The sequence below is a fragment of the Schistocerca cancellata genome, chromosome 4 (genome assembly GCF_023864275.1).
Source record: "Schistocerca cancellata isolate TAMUIC-IGC-003103 chromosome 4, iqSchCanc2.1, whole genome shotgun sequence".
Classification (NCBI taxonomy): domain Eukaryota; kingdom Metazoa; phylum Arthropoda; class Insecta; order Orthoptera; family Acrididae; genus Schistocerca; species Schistocerca cancellata.
This window is the reverse complement of record NC_064629.1, coordinates 716415757-716431596: the sequence shown is the minus strand read 5'-3', so window position 1 is coordinate 716431596 and position 15840 is coordinate 716415757.

The following is a 15840-nucleotide window of genomic DNA, read 5'->3' as shown; positions in this document are numbered from 1 at the left end:
ATTGGAGCACAGGTTAGAATTTACGTGTGGCTACTTGGAGAATGAACCAGCTGTAAGAATGCGATCGGTCATTCACGATTGTCACAGTGAAGGTGATTTTTATCATGCCTTCCTCTCAGCATATTGGTCTCAAGCTACACAAGACCGAGTAAAACATAGCATCATGATGATGAAACGCTTTGAACAATCTGAATTTTCCAGTCTTGTCACATATTTTGAAGACATGTTGCATAAGAATCAATATCTTTCAAACCCATACAGCCCTTCAGAACTCATCCACATTTGCTTAATCAAATTACCTGAACATTTACGACATATTATTTTGGCAGGACGTTACAAAGACGACATTGAAGCTTTTCAGGGACTGTTACAAGAACTGGAAATTGACACAGACAATCGCGGAACGCGAAAACAGGAACACAACAATTACAGGTCACATCCGTCACAATTCCGTGACGACAGAACATGACCAAAACAGACACCATCCGTATGACAACCGTTGGCAGAATAATAGTTATAGAGAAAGATCGCTTTTCCATAGTAATGAATGTGACAGAGACAACCATAGAAACAGACAATATGGGAACCAAAATAATTATTATCAAGGGAGACAGAATAACTTCAGACGCAACGGTCCAGCACGCAGTTATGGCTCAGGGAGAAATTCTCCACCACGTGACCGACAAGAAAGAAACTATGGAATCTACCGACATGACAACAGACGATATGATCGTAACGACAGACCTGAACTGCATCAGAACTGGCGGGATTTAAACAGGGCAGGGCCCTCTCCGCAAGGCGAATTTGTAGAAGTTAGGTCTCCTAATCCCAATAACGACGTGCGCCAACAAAGAAACAGACAATGACTCGCACCGCAGGCAGCCACTTGCGCCCGCTGGCTCAGGGAAAAATAACATGGACGCTAGCCTTAAGCAAAATTCCAGTATTCTTCACGGACGAATACCGCATGATAATTGCATTCAAGTTGAAACTCTGCGTACTGAGAAGAGCAAAGGGTTACACCACATCTCTCATGTAAAACCGTTTATTGAGAGATAAACTGTTTTTTAATTTAGTCTTTGCTATAAAATTTTTCACTTCACGTTACTAGTACTCTTTGTCACACTTACAAACTGTTAACATGCAACTATGTTTTAAAGCTAACTAACTATCCAGTCAAGAACATAGGTAACTTAGACAAGTAATTGCGAATGCATTGTTATTGCGAACAGACGACACAGTGTTGTTATTTATACATTCTTCCTTGTTAGTTGCACGATTACGTAACGAATATACGGCTTACATACTTAGAACATATACTGCTAATGAGATTTTAATGCAACATTTTGGTTTACTTGAAAATACATTCTGGATTTAAAGTACTTTCTGTGAGATACCAGATGACACAGTGGTTAGTTTATGTGACAGCTACACGATTTTATCACGACACTACTAATGAGTGACAATTTACAATGTTGCTTTTGCGGTGTTTCTGTTTTATACCTGCACAGTTTTTCTGTATTATGTTGGAAAGTAAAACATGTTTTAGTAGTAACTTTTGTGGTATAGCTACAATGAGACTGCCTTTTCAGTAGCACAACAATACGTTACAGCACAGTACTTTCTTCATCACGGCAATAAGCGTAATAAGTAAGATATCTATACGCAAAGCATTTCCCTTTTGTTTATCATGAGGTATGTACATTGGCTTCTGCAGAACTTAGCTTTTGGAGGACGATAACTACGACACTTCCACAGAGATTATCTTACAGCAGGACGCACAGTTTAGCGCTACAGGACACGTATTTGAGTGATTAATTTTGTACTTAAAATATTTATTTTTAAACATATTTGAAGTACAATGCTACAAAGGTTTTACGTAATACATTTCATTCCATTCTTGTAATCTGTAACACCTGAGGGTATAATTACATTAATCCTCAGGGGGGTACATGCCTACTTTGTGTACCATGTGTTTGGCAAGCACAAGGAGCCCTAGCTAATTTGGTATTTGCTTATACAACTTTACACATCGGTACCATATTCCTCTAACACATAAATTACACAGCTATCTGATCATTTAACTGAAAGAGACAAACATTTCTTTTACTGTGTCAGTGACAGATATTTATGCAATTACACAGCTGGATAACTTCACACTTATGAAATTGTATTTTGTCCGTACTGTGTGAACCCTTCATATTTTTTGGAACCATTGTGATACTATGAGAGCTTTGAATGATGTATTTGGTAAGGGAGCATGGTTTTAAAGTACGTTCGAAGTAGATGACGCTATTGAAATGAGCAGAGAATACTTTTTATGGTTTGAAATTATTGCAGAGCCGGCCGCGGTGGTCTAGCGGTTCTGGCGCTGCAGTCCGGAACCGCGAACTGCTACGGTCGCAGGTTCGAATCCTGCCTCGGGCGTGGATGTGTGTGATGTCCTTAGGTTAGTTAGGTTAAAGTAGTTCTAAGTTCTAGGGGACTTATGACCTCAGATGTTGAGTCCCATAGTGCTCAGAGCCATTTGAACCATTATTGCAGAAAGCTACGACTTTTTTGAGATTTGACTGAGGTGTTATGATGTTATTTTTACGACAATGATGTGTATTATGCTGTTGAGGTATGTTTATGATCAATAAGCCGATGTTATAGTGGTTAGGGACTCTGGTTCGTGAAAAAGGATGTTTGAAACCAAGAATCGTACTTTAAGAGTTATGAAATGTGTGTAAATGCGTGAATGTATCGCAATGCCGGCGAAAATTTTTTGGGCACTGTTATATTCATAAGATTTTGTTTCTACACATTTGCTACGCAAATTCTCAACCCGTGAAATTTTGTATATGAGACTGTCACTGTAGCGGAAACTGCTGTCGTAAATATTTCCGTAAGAAAGTTAAGTGACCACCTGCACGTAATGCGTCGTGAGCACCCAGCTGTGTCAGACGCCTGGAGAAAAAGCCATTAGTGGTGCCTTTTCAGCGGCACAGGCAGAAAAAAAAGGGGGAGGCCATTATCCTCGCTATTGACATTCCTTTGTAGAAAGCATCGCAAATACGACACGCTCAAACTTGAAAACATATGACTATACTGTGGAGCTCTTAATTTATGATATTTACTAAAATGCCTAATGAAATGATGAGAAACATTTCACGGCTATTGTCTTGCTAGTTGAGAAAAATGCCATATGGCTTGCTTTATGTATTTATTTACTCGTTTTGTTTAATATCATGTTTCTAGCTGCACTGCAGCATTGGTTAAAATAAAATTTAATAGATGTACTAATATAGATATTTTATGCCTACAGATCCAGTCAATTATAAATTTATGATCTATTCAAAAAAAACGAAAGAGCATAAAAAGACATTTCCCTTCACAGGAATTGCATACGGAATTTTCTTCTGAAAGTCAGATTGTGTTGCGCTAAAAAATATTGTGTGTCAGTTTAAGCACAGTCTTGTATAATTTTTCAAAGGGGACGTTTCACACATACTTCAACAGAGGCGACATAAGTATTATATGTATCACAATCCATAACTGAGCTCTCACACATGCAATAGTATACAAGGTGACTCACTAACTATTACCACCTAGAATAACTCCGAAAGTATGCTGGACAACGGGGGCCATAATATGACGTTGGTTTTTTGTTGCTATGTGGGGACGCTTCAGAGATATGAAGGTCAACTTCGTTTTTTTAAGTAGGATGCTATGGTTTGGTACTTATCTTCTGATAGCTGCTATTGAGATGAGTCCAATGATGTGTAACAGTAAGGTATTTGAAGACCAATGAAGTTCACAAAGGTTGCATGAACGTCCATTTACAGAAGGTGTGTGGAGTGATGACCATTGATATCAATGCAGTGCTGCAATCTTCTTACAATGGATTGAGTGGTATTCCTTATCACATCGGCACTTACTGAAGCATATGTTGTGACAATTCTCTCTCACATATCTTCAGGTGTAGTTGGAACATCTTTATAAACAATGTCTTTTACGAATTCCCACAAGAAAAAATCCAGAGGCGTCAAGTTTGGCAAACCAACCGGCCACGACACATCTCCTCCGCGTCCAATGCAACGATTGGGGAAGTGTCTCTGCAACTCATTTCTAACCATTAGCGAAAAAGGTGCTGGACACCCATCGTGTTAATACCACATTCTGTTCCTTGTTGCAAAAGGTATTTCTTCCAATAACAGACCTAATGTTTCTTACAGGAATTTGGTGTACTTCCTACCATTAAGATTTACTTCAATGAAATAGGCACCTATAATTCTGTGCTCCAGAATCCCACACCATACATTCTCCAACCACAGTTTTTGGTGTGCAACTTGCTGCAGCCGCCATGGATTTTCTGTTGCCCAGTTATGCATTTTACGCCAATTAACATTTCTGTGGCTCATGAATGTAGCCTCTTTGGTAAAAAAATCAAATTAATAAATGTGTCATCCCTCTGAATCTGAAGTACTGCACATCACAAGTTGAGTCCATCTGCAGAATTCAATGCGATGCATACAGTCCGTACCAGTTAATTCTTGGTATAGACTGATATGGTAAGATGCAGAACACGAACAACACTACTCTGGCTCATGCCAGGTCCTTTGTGATTTGATGCGAACTAACACAAGGACCTCAAACCACAGTGGCAAGAGTACCAATTTCCGTTTCCTCGTTAGTAACTTTCCTTTGCCGGATATGTTTCCAATGCATTAAAGATCCAGTTGTTCTGAATTTATCGTACACATATTTAACTGTACAACGTGTAGGGTGAGTATGTTGAGGATATCTTTCAGCATATAAGACTCTAACTCTCACTGAATTTCGTTGGCATTCGCTGTAAATGAGAAGAATATCGATTTGTTCATCGAAGGAATAGATCATTCACATTCGCCTGACTCGACGCTCCTATTAGTGTTGCATTGCGAAACCGTCGAATAGTGTTTACGTATCAATGGCAGGTTAGATGGATACGCCGTATTCGGCGAATATTTACTATTTGCGCGATATACGAAAGAGAATTGTCAGAGCATGTGTTTCGATAAGTGCTGAAGTGATAAGGAATACCACTTAATCCACGATAAGAAGATTATAGCACTGCATTGATACCAATAGTCATCTCTTCGAACAGCTTCTGTGAATGTACGTTCATGCCACCTTTGTGACCTTCATTGAACTTCAAAGACCTTTTACACGTATTTGTATTTGTCTCAATAACAGCTATCAGAACATAAGCACCAAAATATAGCATCCCATTTAAAAAAAAAACAAAGAGGACCCTCATATCTCTCGAGAGACCCCACCTAGCAACAAAAAACCAAAGTCATGTTATGGCCCCCGTGTTCTGTAGGAGAGTGGACAGAAGCCCCATATATCACCCTTAATAATGTGATGGGGGAGGTGGTGTACTCAAGGGATGTGGTGTTAGGACGAAATTGCTATAGCACCCTACGCATGAGCAAAACTTCCTAACATCAGACCAGATTTCATAGTGTAAGAGGAATGCCATCAGAGCCATAGAGAAGCCGCTGTATACAGTAATAAGACTGTTAGTTCACCATTGGCTAATGATTGGTTGCTTACTCCCACGTACGAAATTCCTGCTTCTCCATGAGCATTTCGTGCAGCAGGGCATGAGAGGTACATCAGTGTATCAGCTATCGAAAACATTCATGTCGGTTTTTCCTAGCCCCATTTCGTAGTGAGACATAGGCGCATCCGCCAAAACTGATACTTCTGCTAATAATAAGCACGATTGACACAGGAAGTTTGATTGAGGGTACCTACTCTTCTGACGTAAAAAAACGTATAAAATTCATCTATATCCTAAGAGACAGCCGTCTGCTGACTTCGTTCTAGTTGGTTCATAAGCAGAGGATATACACTGACGATGCCTTCCTAGGACACCAGGATAGTGCAGAAGGAAGTAGTTTCATCATTTTAAATTTTTTCACGGTAGTGATTGGAGTAGGAAACTTACGGGGTGGTTAATCGTCTGATGTTGGACAAATTATCCTGCATTAGAGTGTTAAGTGCGTTGCATTCCACATTACTAGTACTTCAGAAACCATATGGCTTTAACAATATAGCATTTGTAAGTGCAGAAAAAATGGTTCAAATGGCTCTGAGCACTATGGGACATAACATCTGAGGTCATCAGTCTCCTAGAACTTAGAACTACTTAAACCTAACTAACCTAAGGACATCACACACACCCATGCCCGAGGCAGGATTCTAACCTGCGACCGTAGCGACATGGGAAAAGATGGACAGTCGTAATTGTAAATTCTGCAGTATGATCAATATGTTGCATTATGAAGATCACAAAATTGCATCGGTATACGACGCCATCTGGTATACATTGGTACATATGGCCAAATGGATGTACTGCACAGTTATCCATGTGAATTTGCAATATAGTATACAATACCTGCAAAGTAATGGAGGTGTGATTTAGCGACGATACAGCAGTTGGGAGACATTCTACAGTGTCTTTGGCTGGCGTAGACATTACGGAACAATTGCTATACATCGATGTATGTGATCAAATGGACGCACTTCACAGTCATCTATTTGCATTTGCTATCTAGCATGTGGTGTATATGACCAAATGGACGTACTGCACACTCATCTGTCTGCATTAGAAATCTAGTATATGGTACTTACAAAGTACTGGAGAGGTGACTGAGCGATGATACAGAAACTGGGAAGCAATCTGCTGTGTAATTGGCTGCCGTTGAAATTACAGAGCAACTGGTGAAAATGCTAAAACTGATCACGATATCAACAGCAGTGCATATTACAGTACATCGTCTTATATCCACGGTGTCTTTCCCATTCCATCCATCCACTGGTATGCTCTTGATTACCATACAATGATTCACTGACAACACTTGGTTGAGACTGAGAGAGACTTGGTGGAACACAGGATATCTGCTACTTGTCACTGTGAACCATGGTGTTAAATGTAGAGGTCAGACAAATATTTGGAAGCGTTCCTCAATGCTGCAGACTCATCCTATTTCCACATGCTGCGATGTCCTCCATATATTTTTATTTCACCGATAAGATAGCGGTACCTTTTTTATTTGTATCACATCGCACGTGTTGTGAACAGCATCATCTGGCGATGGTCAACACTGGAACAGTAATCACTTATATGACTGCAAAATGAGGAAATAATGCTCTTCGAAATGGCACAACGAGATATCTGCTACCCTGCCACTGTGGAAGATGAGATTAACTATGTAGGTCATCCCTTCGGATAGTCCTTGGAAGCGCTCTACAATGATGCCAACTTTTCCAGTTTCCACATGTTGCAATGCTTTCGACACTCCTGGAAATGGAAAAAAGAACACATTGACACCGGTGTGTCAGACCCACCATACTTGCTCCGGACACTGCGAGAGTGCTGTACAAGCAATGATCACACGCACGGCACAGCGGACACACCAGGAACCGCGGTGTTGGCCGTTGAATGGCGCTAGCTGCGCAGCATTTGTGCACCGCCGCCGTCAGTGTCAGCCAGTTTGCCGTGGCATACGGAGCTCCATCGCAGTCTTTAACACTGGTAGCATGCCGCGACAGCGTGGACGTGAACCGTATGTGCAGTTGACGGACTTTGAGCGAGGGCGTATAGTGGGCATGCGGGAGGCCGGGTGGACGTACCGCAGTATTGCTCAACACGTGGGGCGTGAGGTCTCCACAGTACATCGATGTTGTCGCCAGTGGTCGGCGGAAGGTGCACGTGCCCGTCGACCTGGGACCGGACCACAGCGACGCATGGATGCACGCCAAGACCGTAGGATCCTACGCAGTGCCGTAGGGGACCGCACCGCCACTTCCCAGCAAATTAGGGACACTGTTGCTCCTGCGGTATCGGCGAGGACCATTCGCAACCGTCTCCATGAAGCTGGGCTACGGTCCCGCACACCGTTAGGCCGTCTACCGCTCACGCCCCAACATCGTGCAGCCCGCCTCCAGTGGTGTCGCGACAGGCGTGAATGGAGGGACGAATGGGGACGTGTCGTCTTCAGCGATGAGAGTCGCTTCTGCCTTGGTGCCAATGATGGTCGTATGCGTGTTTGGCGCCGTGCAGGTGAGCGCCACAATCAGGACTGCATACGACCGAGGCACACAGGGCCAACACCCGGCATCATGGTGTGGGGAGCGATCTCCTACACTGGCCGTACACCACTGGTGATCGTCGAGGGGACACTGAATAGTGCACGGTACATCCAAACCGTCATCGAACCCATCGTTCTACCATTCCTAGACTGGCAAGGGAACTTGCTGTTCCAACAGGACAATGCACGTCCGCATGTATCCCGTGCCACCCAACGTGCTCTAGAAGGTGTAAGTCAACTACCCTGGCCAGCAAGATCTCCGGATCTGTCCTCCATTGAGCATGTTTGGGACTGGATTAAGCGTCGTCTCACGCGGTCTGCACGTCCAGCACGAACGCTGGTCCAACTGAGGCGCCAGGTGGAAATGGCATGGCAAGCCGTTCCACAGGACTACATCCAGCATCTCTACGATCGTCTCCATGGGAGAATAGCAGCCTGCATTGCTGCGAAAGGTGGATATACACTGTACTAGTGCCGACATTGTGCATGCTCTGTTGCCTGTGTCTACGTGCCTGTGGCTCTGTCAGTGTGATCATGTGATGTATCTGACCCCAGGAATTTGTCAATAAAGTTTCCCCTTCCTGGGACAATGAATTCACGGTGTTCTTTTTTCAATTTCCAGGAGTGTACATTGTTGTCAATGGAAACTCCGCCTCTTTGTTTTACTCTCCTGGAAATTGAAATAAGAACACCGTGAATTCATTTTTTCTATCATGGAACAGACTCTCACGATTTGTTTCCTAAACGCCAGTGTGATATAGCATTGAATTGGTAAAACGGGACCTGCCATAGTGTACAAAGCAACAATGTCCTCTTGTTTTATAGCTTGTAATACACACATGCATGACAGTTTATTTACAGGCACTGATTTGAACGCGAGAGGCGCTCTCAGGTAGTGTAATTTATCTATCAAGTTGAAAGAAATTGCTTAACGTAGTTGTTTTTTCTTCGGAGTTTAAATTCTTGGCTTGTTTTACTCTGGTGATGGTTTCGAAATAACGAGGACGTTTTGCGGTGATCCATAGTTTTCACAGCAAATTAGTGGAAGATTTTTTCCCAATTTTATACAGGTTGTACATGTATAGGTTCAAATGGCTCTGAGCACTATGGGACTTAATATCTCAGGTCATCGGTCCCCTAGAACGTAGAACTACTTAAACCTAACTACCCTAAGGACATCACACACATCCATGCCCGAGGCTGGATTCGAACCTATGACTGTAGCGTGTACATGACCTCTGCAGTGTGGTCATCTGTAATAATGGCGGTGCTGTATTTATTCTTCCTCCTCATTGGATATTGCAAATTAATGAAATCCACAGTGTAGTCTGCAGCCAAACGTAAAAACTATACCGTTTTCGCAAGAGAACATTCATTATCGTAGAGATTGTGTTTTGCATTTTAATAAATGCTCGCTCATAGGAGGTGTGTTGATGTTAAATGCAATTGTCACAGTGAATATCTTTCACATTCAGAGCAGCTGGCGCTTGTAGTAGTAGTGTGTGGGACATTCTACTATGTGTATGTGTGTGTGGTCGCTGGAAGCAGCTGTGTGTTGAACATGGGGCAGCGTGTGGGGCAGGTTGGTGGCGCTACGTTTTAGACCAGGGCTTCACAACATACGTGCTCGCGGAGCAAGCTGTGAGCAGCAAGGCGCGAGCACGGAGCAGCGCGAGCACGCTACCCCCACTACCGGACCAGAGCGGAGAATAGGGAAAGTCACGTGGGGAACACAACAGCTGCCGCCAGTCAATGTAAATCCGCGGCCACCTGCAGGGATATCACTCACGAATTATTACTGCGACAAATGAAACAAATAAAGGAGAATGTACACATGCCACATAATTTTATTAGCTTAGTGTATTCCTCTACATTTGCATTAATTTGTGAACTGTTACACAAAAAAAGGTTTACTGAAGTGTGGGATTCTCGGTTATCTTGTACTTTTTGCCCTTTACAATTGCGTCTATGTTCGGAGTAATTGTTCTTGTGCATTTTAGGCGCAGTGTGCAGTTTAAATTTCGATCAGACAATGCGTTTCTCAGGCGCGTCTTGTTACATTTCATTGCAGAGAACAGTTGTTCACAAACATACGTGGAACTGAACATTGATATTATTGTAGCTGCCAGTTTGTGCAAATGAGGAAATCTATTCTGAGGGAAGTGTCTGTAAAATTCCAAAATGTTTTTCTTCTTCTGAAATTTGTCTCTGTATTCTCTGTCACACTGCAGGTCAATAATTTCTTGCTGCAGCTCAGGACGAATCTCTTAAATATTCGCTGAATATGGAGAGAACAGATCAAAATCCCTGTCTAGTGCTGTCAGATCTAGAAAGCGCTGATCAACTAAACTATGTGAATAACGTTCACAGTCTTTGTGAACATCTTGCATGGATGATAATTTAGGAAAATGAGCTAGGTTTCCTGTTTCCAGCTGACTCACCCAAAGTGTCAATTTCATTTTAAAAGCTCGTATTCGATCTATGAAATGAGTAATTAGCAGATCTTTACCTTGTAGTGAAATGTTCAAAGCGTTCAGATGGCTAGTTAAATCTACTAAGAACGCGAGATCACATTGAAACGTGCGCGCGCATTTCCCCTCCCTCCCTACTCAGCGACCTTGCACCTGCTCGCGAGCACGTGCCAGAGCAGACGTGAGTACTCGCGCTCAAAACCGGCCAGTTGTTAAGCCCTGTTTTAGACGAACAAACAAGGTGCACTTCTGCGGTTCTAAATTATCTCCTATTTTTTAGTTGGCTTTACTTGCTTTTGTGTTTGCGAAGGGCCAGTGCTTGGACTATCGCCTGAAGGCAGGCTGGGTGCTGCTCGTCTGATGGCGGAAAAGTGCTATGCTGCAGAGAAGCTACGTGGTGTGCAGTAGCAGTTGCCTGTTCCCCAAACAGCAGACATTTGAAAATGCGATATGCAGAGTTCTCCAGAATTTCGTTGTTGTTCCAAGGCTGTTCAGTCATTTCGAGAAATACGTTTAACAAACTGCATTAAGCATCCTGTTCTTGTCTTTTGTCTATGTGCGACTGATTTCCGCAGACTGGAGACAGTACGCCAGTGCCAACAGAAGGATCTCTTTGTGGACCATCAGCGACAAGATAGAACTGGCCTCTATCCCTACCTACGGTGAGGAGAGGGAGGGATGATGGGTGGTAGGAGGGGCGGTAAGACCGCCTCTAAGGCGGGCCGCAAGATGAGACGCAGGCCCGTGAGGTGACGCAGGGTGTTCACGCCAAATTCCTCACGGCAGCGTGAGTCACGGCGACAATCATCGCAAGTTGGATAGCAGTTTCAATACACTGTTTGCTGAGGAACTTTGGCTCTGGCAGAGATGGCGACTGCTTCTGATATGTTAATAGATATAAGTTCAGAATCGGATTCCGATTCTGAGTTTGAGTTCGAAACGGTGTGTTACATCGCTTTGATGAAACAAAAAGCAGAAAAAGTGCGTACATGAAAAGAAGACTAAGTCATGGGGAAATCGCTTTAACTAAGGAATTTGCTACAGAGTTTTAACAATGTCAATGTAGAATGTTAAAAATGAATTACAATGCAACTTACCATTTCGTATGTCCGTTTCCTTGGCCACTTCCTCCCACTTCTCAGCTTCCAGCTTCGTTTTCAAGTAATCTTTATGGCTTGTATCATACAGAACTTCGCGAACACGTACGGCTTCAATTAGCTTTTCCTCCATTTCGAACTACCAACAGCCAGAACCACCGTGAGCCTCGCAGTAAACTGCGTACAGGAGACTGCGATCCGCAGAGTCACCAAGCGCAGGAACTGCGTCACGTCACGCTGCGCTCTAACGTGCGCAGGACCATTCAGTTGTGTGGTTCGCAAAAACTCACCGTAAGTCACCCTGCGTCACCTCACGGACCCGCGTCTCATCTTGCGGCCAGCCTAACTACCAACAGCCAGAACCACCGTGAGCCTTGCGGCCAGCCTAACTACCAACAGCCAGAACCACCGTGAGCCTTGCGGCCAGCCTAACTACCAACAGCCAGAACCACCGTGAGCCTCGCAGTAAACTACGTACAGGAGACTGCGGTCCGCAGGGTCACTAAGCGCAGGAACTGCTTCACGTCACGCTGCGCTCTAACGTGCGCAGGACCATTCAGTTGTGTGGTTCGCAAAAACTCACCGTGAGTCACCCTGCGTCACCTCACGGACCTGCGTCTCATCTTGCGGCCCGCCTAAGATGGTTACTTCATGAACGCCCATCAAAGAAGACACAGCTGCAGTTGCCGCGGCTTACTCCTGATGTAATCTTTTGGTTTGACAATTTTCCCCAGTACATGTGTTGCGTTATGACCTCTTGTTTACGAGAGCTGTATTTATTTTCACGACAATTTCGATGTGCAATTAGAACAGCGAAGCATTTTCCATCAGTTGTGGTAACATGTATTGACTTCAATTACCTGGCTGCAGTGCGATTGTCGAGCAGGCATCTGTAGTGAACTCTGATGTCAAACAGCGATAGAGAAAGTCCTGAACTGTACGCTTACAGGTAATACAATTATTAAACTCGTCTCTGTCCAACACCAGCGCCTCTTCAGATGAACGTCTTTCCCACCAAAGAAATAAAAATAGTGCCTTCCACTCCATCCTTCTTCCTCTCAGCTTGTAGGTGAAGGGTAAAGTTTGAATACGTCTGTCACTAGTTTCGAGAGATATCACGAAATTTTTTCGCAGCAGGATAACACGAGCTGTATGGTAGCGTCAGTTTCTGAGTTGTATTTCGATTTTAGGCACTCCTTGCGTAGCGATATGCATATAGTCGTGTAATTGGGATTGGTATTTGTGATTAATTACGTAATTAGGACAGATCTTTACTTCAGTTTCCCAACCAAAATAAATGAAGTAGACTAACCTAATCTTTTCTCCTGCAGCTGGACAGTTTAAATGAGTTGAGTGATGGACTTTTGCTTTCTGTCCAGAAGGACCAGGGTTCATGCCCTGGAAAGTTCAACGCCATTTTTATCTCCTCGCCAATTCCCAGGTAGGTGGGGGGGGGGGGGGGGGGGACAGGTAGGATTGGAAAAGTGAGAGGACAGGGACCCACGTGTGGGCTGAGGAAAATACATGACGTCAGCCAGAGATGAGGGTGTGGGTGATTGTGAGTGAGGTGTGAGGGTAATTCATTGACCAATTTAATTAATTTACATATTAATTCAATATCAATTTGATATCAAAATTACTGACGTGCAGCCCTTGCCCTGCTCCTGAGTGAAACTTAGATTGCTCTTTTCTACCATGATATACTGAGAACTATGGATGAAGGGCAACAGACAGATCCAATATTTCTAGATTTCCAAGAAGCACTCAACACGGTAACACACTGCAGACTGTTAACGGAGCTACGTGCATACAGAATAGGCTCCCAGATTGGTGACTGGCTGGAAGAATTCTTACGTAATGGAACCCAGTATGTTGTCCTCGAAGGTGAGTGTTCATCAGAGACAGGGGTAACATCAGGAATGCCCCAGGGAAGTCTGATAGGGCCATTGCTATTTTCTATACACATAAATGATTTGGCAAACAGGGTGGCCAGCAATCTGCAGTTGTTTGCTGATGGTGAGTAGTGGGGCAACGAGGACACAGCCCCAAAGTACCATTATACAAGATGGTGGCCATCAAACCCAGGGAGGACATGGCCCCAAAGTACCATTATCCTAGATGACGACTATGATGTCAGCTGATGATGGAAGTACCATTATCCAAAATGGCTACTGTGAGGACAGCTGATGATGCAAGTACCGTTATCCGGCTTTTGGCGGGAAGATAGGACTATTTGGCTACATCTATTAACCTAAGTGCCACGTGCCCCCTGGCAGCAAGTTTGAATTTTGGAGAGAAGATAGCTCAATTCGGCTGCCACTACTAACCTAAGAAAATGGCAGGAAAGAAAGGGTACTTGAACTATCTCCACTAACCTAAGTCACCCAACAGCCACCTCTTCCTAGGAACTGGTGGGAAGTTTGAATTTTGGCAGGGGAAGAGAGGGCACCTCCACTTACCTAGGAACTGGACATGGGTCCTTACTTAAACAATTGGAACCAGTACCACCATCAAGTGTGTTCACCAACCTCTTGGAAAATGGGCATTAATTTTGCTCTAAGAGCTTACTCCAGCAACTGAGCGCCCCCACTAGAGGCTGCTCATTCAGTTCGAATATAATTTTTATAAATTTGTTTAAATTTCCTTAAATTTCTATAAATTTGTTTAAATTTGTCTAAATTTGATTAAATTTGCTTAAATTTATTGTCTACCTACATCATTAGTTTCGTCTTGCCACCACGAGAGGCAGAGATATAGGTGGTCCGTATTTTAATAGCTGTATTACATGCACTCATTCAGCTCTAGATATAAGTCTTTATTTAAACAATTAAAGGCACTACCGCCATCAAGTGCGTTTGCCATCCTCTTGGAAAATGAACGTTAATTTTGCTGAGGGGGATTAGTATTGTGTCACCCCCACTACAGGCTGCTCATTCAATTCGAGTACAATTTGTTTAAATTTGTTATCTACCTACAGCATTAGTGTCGTATTACCGCCACAAGAAGCTGAGATATCGATAGCAGCATTACATGCACTCTAAAGTGCTGCAGTCATGGACTGTGCGGTTGATCCCGGCGGATGTGCGACTTCTCCCTCGGGCATGGGTGTGCGTGTTTGTCCTTAGGATAATTTAGGTTAAGTAGTGTGTAAGCTTAGGGACTGATGACATTAGCAGTTAAGTCCCTTAATATTTCACACACATTTGAACATTTTGAGATACACTACAACCACCAAGTGTGCCCACAATCCTCTTCGAGAATATTCACGAATTTTGCTCTAACAGCTTACTCCTGCAGCTAAGGGGCGTTAGTATCGTGTTGCCCCCACAATAGCCTGCTCATGATGTCATTCAATTCGAATATAATTTGTGTAAATTTCTAAATTTTATAAATTTCTTTAAATTCGTTATCTACCTACAGCAATAGCGGCTTAGTTGGACGTTACCACCACCACAATAGGCTTAGATATATGTTGTCAGTGTGCAATTAGCGAGATGTTGGTACCAGACAGGGTGGGTTGTAGTATCTGTATTACATGCCCCCACTCAGCTGAGGAATGGAAACGAGCATTAATGCCTGAACATATGATCTGGAAGAATACGGTCCTGCAAATAAATGCTTTGCACTTATGATGCATTACACAATCCATTGAAACATTTTTCTTTGCATGAATTGTCTGTCATTTCTAAAAGCTATGTATAAGCTCCCACCACACAAGAGACAACTGCCTTCGATCCACCAGACCAAAGAACTGACCTAGTTCACTGATAGTCTCCCCCAGCGGTCTGGAGGGAAAATACTGGTCGGAAATGGAATCAGCCTGTTCTGGGCTGCTGGGGAGGGGGATGAGTGTACTTTATTCATTTCTTTTACAATTTATTTAAGTACGGATCTCACCTAGTTTATTTATCACGCTAATACAAAACACTCACACTGCCTGCGGTCTGTAGTTGGAAAAATGATGTCAAAGAAGGAATCAGCCTGTTCTGGGATGCTGGAGAGACGAACGAGTTTACTTTATTTATTTGTTCCACAGTTATTTAGCCACGGATTTCACCTAATTTATTTATTACACTAATGAAAAACACTCACCCTTAGGTGCTTTGAGTCATAATATACAGTTTACAGACGTGAAAAGAGACGCAAACA